Below are 8005 nucleotides of genomic sequence, written 5' to 3'. Positions count from 1 at the left end.
CTGGGTATGTGGTCCTGGGGCTGAGCAGGGGCCAAGCCTCCCGGCCCCCCGCACCCCAGGAGCATCGCCCTGCCAGCCTCCAGCCCAGGCCTGCGTCTGCTGCGCCTGTGCTTGGCGCAGCCCAGAGCCCAGGCTGGGACAAAGCCACGTGGCAGCCCATCCTGCTCACCAAGCCTCCCAGGGCACCAGTCCGCTGGTCCTGGTAGGGTGTCACTTCCTGGACCGTTGGAGATTCTTCTGTCACCTTTCAGGGCCACAAGGAGGGCCGGCCCCACCCCACCCCAGAGTCCACAATCCCGGCCTGAAGGTGGGCCCAGAGGTCATGAAATCTGGGCCCAGCTCAAGCCTACACCTGCAGCCAGGGCCAAGCAAAAGTCAGTCGGCCCCACAGAGCACCCCTAACTGGACAGGCTCCTCCACTGTGACCGGCCTGGTTAGCGCCCCCAAGCAGAGACACTCACTCGTGTTGTATCCAAAGACCTGTGGACACACAGCCCAGGAGAGGCAGCCAGTTAAGCCTGTATATGCTGAGAGCACACAGCCAGACAAATGATCCGGCACACAGGCCCACAGGGACGTGCTGAGATGAACACACACACACAGGGACACACATGTGGACACAGGGACATGGACACACAAACCCACATGCAGGGACTGTACGCACAGGAAGACATGCGTGGACAGACATGCATGGAGACGTGGAGACACACAGACACACGGGCACACGTGTGGACGCAGGAGTGTGGGCATACAGACGCATGAAGTCCTGTTTTCCGTAGGCCAGAGGCTGGATGGTTGCTCAGCCTAAATGCCCCATAGCAGCGTGACTGCGGGCTGGCCTAGATGTGAGGCCCCTGTGAGCGTTGGGCATGGAATCCAAGCCCCTATTTGCCTGGGGACCCACCTCGGCGCAGGGGCGTCTGAAGGTGGCTTTGGGTGGGAGCCCGGCTTGCCTCACGGCCCCCTCTGGGCCCCTTCTCTAAGGCAGGAAGTGGGGCTGGGCCAGAGGTAAACACATTCCAACCTGGGGTCCCCGGTCCCCAGAGGGGCGCTGTGCTGGCCACCAGCTCTCCCAGCCCCAGTGGGGCCCCACGCGCTGCCTGCACCCCCGCAGGGCCTCCTCGTCGCTGCTCAGGCAACCAGCCTGGAAGCAGAGCTGGCCGGGGCAGGGGTGTAGCGGGTGGACGCAGCGGGACCGGGCAGGGCCTGAGGGCCTGGGTCGTTTCCCCGGGCAGGCCTGGCGAGGAGTGCCCGCACTCCCAGCTGAGCCTCAGGATCCCGGGGAGCCTGGAGCAGAAGAGCGGGAGGGGCTCAGAGCCCCGGTCCCCCTGCTCTCCCCTGCCACGGCCCGTCACTTCTGGGGCCCCGTGGCTGCTCGTGGCACCCACTACACCACCTCCAGCCCCGGGAGGCTGGTTTTGTCCTCTGAGGCCAGCTCTGCAGAGCTCCAAGGGAGACAGGCTCACAGAGACTACAAGGATGGATTTCTTTGTCCTGCTGGCAAAACACACGGGGGCAAGTCCAGCAGGCCGTGGGCCTAGAGAGGGCCAGGTCTTGCCCACGAGCTGTCGGCTGGGGCCCGTGGAAGCCCCTGGGGGTAGGAGGCAGGAGGCTCTCAGGAGCCCCCCTACATGTGCCATGGGCCAGCATGTCATGAAACGCCTTTATCCCAGCGCATCGTGCTGACCACCCGCCCAGCTGCTCTGGGACTGTCCCCCCTTGCTGCCTTGGAATGAGCACGTCTCCTCTCGGGGGGAGCTGGGCCCAGAGAGGCCAGACACGGAACCGGGGGGAGTGCACGGGGGGCGGGGGCGACTCTTGGGGCTGGAGCCAGGGCAGTCAAGGGCCGGCCGCCCGGACGCTGGGAAAGGCACGCGCTGGGGGTCTCCCAGGCCTCTGCTATCTCCTCTCGGTCAGTCGGCCCGCAAGGCATTTCCTGACTGCCCTGAGCACGGGAAGGGGCCAAGGACCCAGCCCTCCTTCCAAGGGTTCCCAGCGTCGCGCCTGGCGCCCAGGAGCTGAGAGGCCTGGGGTGGGGGTAGGGGGTCAGAGGCGGAGGGGCGGCCCTCCCCCCGAACGCAGATGGGGCTGCCCGTGCCCCCCAGGCGATCCCCAAGGCCAGCAGGATGTGGCCCCGAATGCAGAGGGGGGCTGCCCGTGCACCCCAGGCGATCCCCTGAGGCCAGACGCCAGCAGGACGCGGCCCCGAACGCAGAGGGGGCCTGCCCGTGCCCCCCAGGTGCACCCCTGAGGCCGGATGCCAGCAGGACATGGCCCCGGGCAGGCTCTTTCTGTGCACCCCTCTTCCCTGTCACCCCCACCCCTTCCTGCGGCGCCCCACTGTCGCCCGCTTGATGAGCGCTCACCCCACCAGCCCCGCTCTGCCCCCGACTGCAGCCGAGCAGATTCCATGGATGGAATCTGCTGTGGCCCTGCTGAGCACCCCTTCCCCACTCCACCACAGCAGAGAATGGGGACGGGGCGCCGCTGTGCCCCAGCCCAGTGCTCAGGGCCTGCAGGGCTGGGGACGAGAGGGGGGGTTGGGCTTCCTGGAGGCATGGCCCACCTCCTGCCAGCACTGCGGCTCGCCTGATCCCACGTCAAGACCACTCTCCTGGGACGATTCTAGAAAGCAGCCTCCTAGACCAGGCTTTGGGGGTCTGGCCGGCAGCTCAGAGTGGCTTGGGTGTTGTGAGCGGGAGGGGCTCTCTCAGGGCTGACGGCCCCCTTTGTTCCCCCTGCAGGAACCCTGGGTCCCCCTGCCCCTCACCCCAGCCCCCACGTGGTGCTTGCCCCCCCCCCCCGGTTCCTTATGTCCCGGCCCCCTTGGCTGCCCCTCCTACAGGAGCCCCCCCCCCCGCCCCCCTCATGTCCGCAGCCCCCCACTCTGTGTTCCCGCTCCGGGCTGCCCCCTCCCCTCTATGTGTCCCCGCCCATGGGTTGCCCCCACCCTTGTGTGCAACCCCTTGTGGCCCACGTGCCTTCCCATGTTCCCCCGCCCCATTTCCCCCCACACGCCCCCACACCCGTTCATCTCAAATGCAAGAGTCCTGAGACAAATTCCTGTAACTGAGTTTATTGATGAGTCCAGGGCATCTGAGGAGGCCCTGGCAGGGAGGGACACAGGGCAAGATGGGCACACAGTGGAATGCTTGGTGCCGTGCTCCCGATGTTTGGAGCCTCCAGACTAGGTGTGGGAGGGCGGGGCCCCTCACACTCGGGCCCCCCCACTCGGGCCCCCTCCCAGTCACCCACGAGGGTGGGTAGGGTGCTGGGCGGGGGGCACGGGCCGAGGAGGCCTACACATTCAGCAGTTGGCACATACACGCGCTTACACACGCTCAGAGACCAGGGCTGGCTCCAGAACCCCAACCAGTGCAAACGACTTTTAGTGCAAATTAATTCAAGGGGGACGGGGGGACGGGGCTCTGGGTGCTCTGAGTCTCCTGAGCAAAGGACAGCAGAGAGAAGGTCAGAAGACAGAGACAGAAAAGGAGGGAAAGGAGGGAGGGAGGCTGTTGGTGGTCTCGGGGCTGGGGCAGGGGGTGGCCGCAGAGATGGAGTCGCCGGGCCGGGGTGGGTGTCGCCGCGGGCGCCGCTCTTCCGGTGGTGTGGGCCGTCCGTTCCTTTAGGTCAACCTGCGGACAGAGAGAAGGTGTGAGGGCGGGGCAGGCTGGCCAGGGGCGGGGTGGGGGCGCTTGAGAGGGCCAGTACCTTCCAGAGCTGATTCCTGAGTTAAGGTGTGTAGTGGTTCCAAAATGCAGCATATTCTCGAGTCAGAGCTAGAAAGACTTGAAGAAGTCCAAGTTCCAAGTCCCAGGCATGAGCTGGGTAGCACCATTTCTGCGGGAGGGGAGAGCGTGAGTCCCTGCCTCTGGGGCCCTGCCGCGCCCGCCGCCCTGCGTGTGGCGGGGCCCTCCCACCTTGTCATCTTGAGGGTTCTGGGTGTCTGAAGAGCAGCAGTAGCGTCTGCTCCGTCAGGAGGCTAAAGGAACGGCGATATCCCGGCTCCCCGCGGGGCCAGCGCTCTGTGGGAGAGAGGCGCCCGTGAGGCTGAGTGCGGGCCCGTGGGCCCGGGGTGGGGGGCACGGCCCGCATCTACACTCACCTGGGAGGCCGGACGGTCCCGCCTGCTCTCTCCATCACACCGGACCATATCATATCCCTCTGTGCGCGTCCTGGCCGCCGGGCCTCCGTGGCTGGCAGGCACCACCACCCCACTGGAGACGTGGCTGTGGGCAGAGGGCGGGGGGCGCTGACTGGGTGGGCAGAGGTGGCCAAGGGCATCAGAAGGGCAGCGGGCTGGACACTCACCTTCGTCTCCGGTCCGAGCTCAGAGGCACCGATCCCGCTCCGTCATCGCCCGCAGAGGCCCGCCTTGGCCACGGGCTCGAAGTCCAGTGCCCCTCCCACTGGCTCGGTGCCCGGCTCCGGCCCCTCGCCCCTGCCTGTGCCCTGACCTCCCTTCCCCCGAGAGCGCACACTCATGCCACCCCGCCCGCCCCGCCTAGCCTGGTCTCGCCCGTGTCCTTGGCTCCCCTGGGTACTGTCCTGTCTATCATGCCCATCCCAGGGGCCAGCGTTTCGGGTCAAGTGTCCCCAGTGTCCCCAAGTGCACTGGGGCCCTCCCGCGTGGCCCCTGGGCCGCAGTGCCGCGTGGGGCTGGCGTCCACGGGCTGGGCCCGTGCAGCCTCCCTGCTGCGGGTATCTCTCCGGGCCTGTCCCGCGGCCACCGCCCCCCAGATGACATCCCGCCGCGGTTGCCCGCGCACTGCGCTGCCTTCTCTCTCATTCTCCGGCCCTCGAGGCTCCGGCTCAGGCCTGAGGACGCCTGGCCGGAGCCGCTCCTGTGACCTGCTACTAAGTGAATTGCAGTGGGTGAAGTGGCGGCTGGGAACCCCTCTGTCCTGAGTCCCCGCCCTGTCCTGCTCGCTCCGGGGGCCTGAGTGCCCCCTGCACGTGCTGGCAGCCCTTCCTGCTTGTCCCACCTGACTCTCTGGAAATGCCCTTGCCACCCGGGGCGGCCCGCGGCCCCCCAGCCCGCCCTGTCTCAGCTCCCCCTGAGACGGTATCACCTGTGCTGCCTGACCAGCCTGTGTCTTGCTGCTCTGCCGGGAGGCCAGCCTCTCCACCTCGCTGGCCCACGCTCCCCAGAACCTCCTTCTGCAGGAGGCCAGGAGAGCAAGGCCCAGCGAGGAGAAGGGGACTCACCTGGCCGGCAGAGCGCTGTCTTCACCTGCCCGTGGCTGCCAGCTACGCCTCCGTTGCCCCTGCCCCGGGGCGAGCCTCTCTCCAGAAGCCCCCTGTCCACCAGCCGCCACGACCTGAAACCAAAATTGACCGGGATGAATGCCTGGCTCCCCCCTCTTCTCCTCCGTGCTGCTAGCTTGGGTCTTTCACCCTCCCACGCAGATGTTGCCCGGCCTGCGGGGCGCCCGGGAGCAAAAAATGATCCCCAAAAGGCTCCCGGGCGCCCCGCGGCCCTCCCCAAGCTAGCCCCTCTGTGGGTCCGCTCCTGCCAGGCTCCAGATGTCCAAGGTGATCCTTGGCCCACCCCACGCAAGCTTCCCTGCACCCCACTTCCCCATCTTCCCCCGGTTACCCCTCCGCTCCCCCGCTTCCCCAGTTTCCCCCGTGCCCCCCCATCCCTCCCACCACCCCCCTCCCACACCCTGCTCCTCGGGCCCTAGCCCGGGCTTTTTCTAACTGGAGGCAGCCCCGCCCAGCATTCCCGCCCCTGCCCGGCCAGCCAATCGGCACAGGGACCGTGTTGGGGCCCCCGCGAGGCCCGCCCCCACCCGGGACGGTCCAGCGCACGTACCTCGCCCGTCCTGGAATTCTCCAAAGAGGGCCGGCCCCGCACCCCTCCTTTGGCATCCGGTGGGGAGGCCTGGCATTGTTCCTGAGAGCCCCCCCCACCACCACACTGTGTCCCCGCAGGCGGCTGCCGCCCAACCCCCAGGGGCACGCGCTGCCCCGGACGGAGGTCCGGGCGGGAGCCACCAGATGCCCCGTGGGACTTCAGAGTCGCCTCCTGCCACCGCTGTGGCTGAGACCACGCCGTGGTTCCGGAGCCTGGGGCGCGGAGGTGCGGGGTGCGGGGCTCGGGGCTCCGGGAGACTGAGGGAAGTTCCCCGGGTCTCACTGGCCGGCGGGAGCCGACTCTCCTGCTCGAGGGCCATCTGGCCAATGGAGCCTGCTGTGAGCACAGTGCCCTGGGCAGGGCAGGGTCCCCACCGTGGCCGGGGAGCCCCGTCTTGTCCCGCCACGGTCGGCTCCACGTCGGGGCCAGGCGTGCCGCTGTCCTCTGCGCTCGCAGGCACACCGGGGCGGTGAACCCGACAGCCTCCCCAGACGTAGCAGCCCGCAGTTCACATCGAGTCCAGACAAAGACCAGAGCCTTGAACTCCGCAGCCGCCTCATCCCTGGGGCAAGCACCCGGGCCTCATGGGGCGCTTTGAGAACCAGCAATCTGGAGAGTTTGGCCACCAAGTCTCCAGTGCTGGGGCCATGAGGTGGGAGGGGCACGCCCCAGCAAGGGACCCAGAGCTGTCCAGGTCTGAGTCCACCTCAGTTAGGGCCTTGGGATGACCCTGCTCTCCTGGATCCCTGCCACGCCAGACGGCCAGCCTTTCTATGTGTGAACCCCCAGATTTACGTGGGAAAACTCCAGCTTTGACCATGGGTGAACCCCCAGATTTACTTAGGAAAACTCTAGCCTTGACCATGGGTGAGCCCACAGAGTTACATGGGAAAGTTCCAGCTTTGACTGAGGGTGGACCCCACAGATTTACATGGAAAACTCTAACCTTGGCCATGGGTGTACCCCAGATTTATGTGGAAAAATTCCAGCTTTGACCATGGGTGAACCCCCAGATTTACATGGAAAACTCTAACCTTGGCCATGGGTGAACTCTCAGATTTAAGTGGGAAAATCTCAGCTTTGACCGTGGGTGAACCCCCAGATTTCTGTGGAAAAATCCCAGCCTTGGCCATGGGTGAACCGTCAGATTTATGTGAGAAAACCCTAGACTTTACCGTGGGCAGACTCCCACATTTGGCCATAATCGGACCTCAGGCACAGCGGCCGCGGGCGGCGATGCTCGCGCCCGCACTGCCGCCTCGCGGCCGCTTCTGTCTCCACACCCACAACCACTCAGCCCTATTTGGGGGGCGACCAGCCAGGGAGGTGGCTCTTGATGCAGCGGGGAGGATCCCGGGATCCTCGGCCCTGGGCAGGCGGTGCCCGGGGCCCTGTGCCACCAGGGGACTGGGGCAGGAGGGGTCTCTCTGGAGCTAGGGCTGTGCCTCACCCAGGCTCCCCATCAGATCCCTGTCATCCCCAGCACCAGAACGTTTATCCCCCTATCCCAACTTGCCCCCCACCTTGGACAGGAGACCATGTCTCTAGGGTGCTGTGGGGCCCACTTCCAACAGTTCATGGGCTCCAGGGCACACCCAGGGGGCTTCTATTGGTCGGGAAACCCACCACCATGAAACTGTGAGGGTCCCAGAGCATGGCGTGGAGAAATGACCAGCCACTGAGCACGCTTGCTCAGCCCAGATCCCCACTGGTTAATGACCCCACGGCACTAGGGTGCCTGCTGCAACCCACTTTGGTGGCGGTGCTCCGGCAACCAGCAGACCAGCAGCGGCTGAACCCAGAGTCAGCGGCACGCCCAGACCTTTAGCATTTCAAACAGCTGAACTGCATGGAGATGCTAATGGCCGGCTGTTAGGGTTGGAGGCGCTTCTTGAAGGCAGATGCAGCTCAATAGAAGATCCAGAGTTTGGGAGGTCTGTCTGGGTGGGGGGCAGTACGCTGGGCTAGAAGCGCAAAGTCCAGGTTTCAGTGGCACAGGCTGCCATTCTCATGCCAGGGAAACGTCACTTAGGTCCCACGCCATGGGACTTCAGTGGGGCAGGGGGAACCTGTGGCTGAAGCCGCAGTGTGGCCCGACCTGGCACCTTAGGTGGCTCAGATGAGTGCCCGTTCCCTCCGTGG

General features: G+C 66.0%; 1 long non-coding RNA gene across 1 annotated transcript; it reads right to left on the bottom strand.

Moving 5' to 3' along the window:
* Positions 1-3060: 3060 nt before the first annotated feature.
* LOC128068649 (uncharacterized) lies at positions 3061-5544 on the bottom strand. Its single transcript, XR_008201505.1, has 5 exons — positions 4315-5544; positions 4109-4232; positions 3924-4028; positions 3715-3843; positions 3061-3638 (listed from the first exon to the last, which is right to left on the bottom strand). It is a non-coding gene; the product is annotated as an uncharacterized LOC128068649 (long non-coding RNA).
* Between the last annotated feature and the right edge of the window lie 2461 nt (positions 5545-8005).

Source organism: Budorcas taxicolor, chromosome 25 (genome assembly GCF_023091745.1).
Source record: "Budorcas taxicolor isolate Tak-1 chromosome 25, Takin1.1, whole genome shotgun sequence".
Classification (NCBI taxonomy): domain Eukaryota; kingdom Metazoa; phylum Chordata; class Mammalia; order Artiodactyla; family Bovidae; genus Budorcas; species Budorcas taxicolor.
This window is presented reverse-complemented; position numbering and strand designations above follow the sequence as displayed.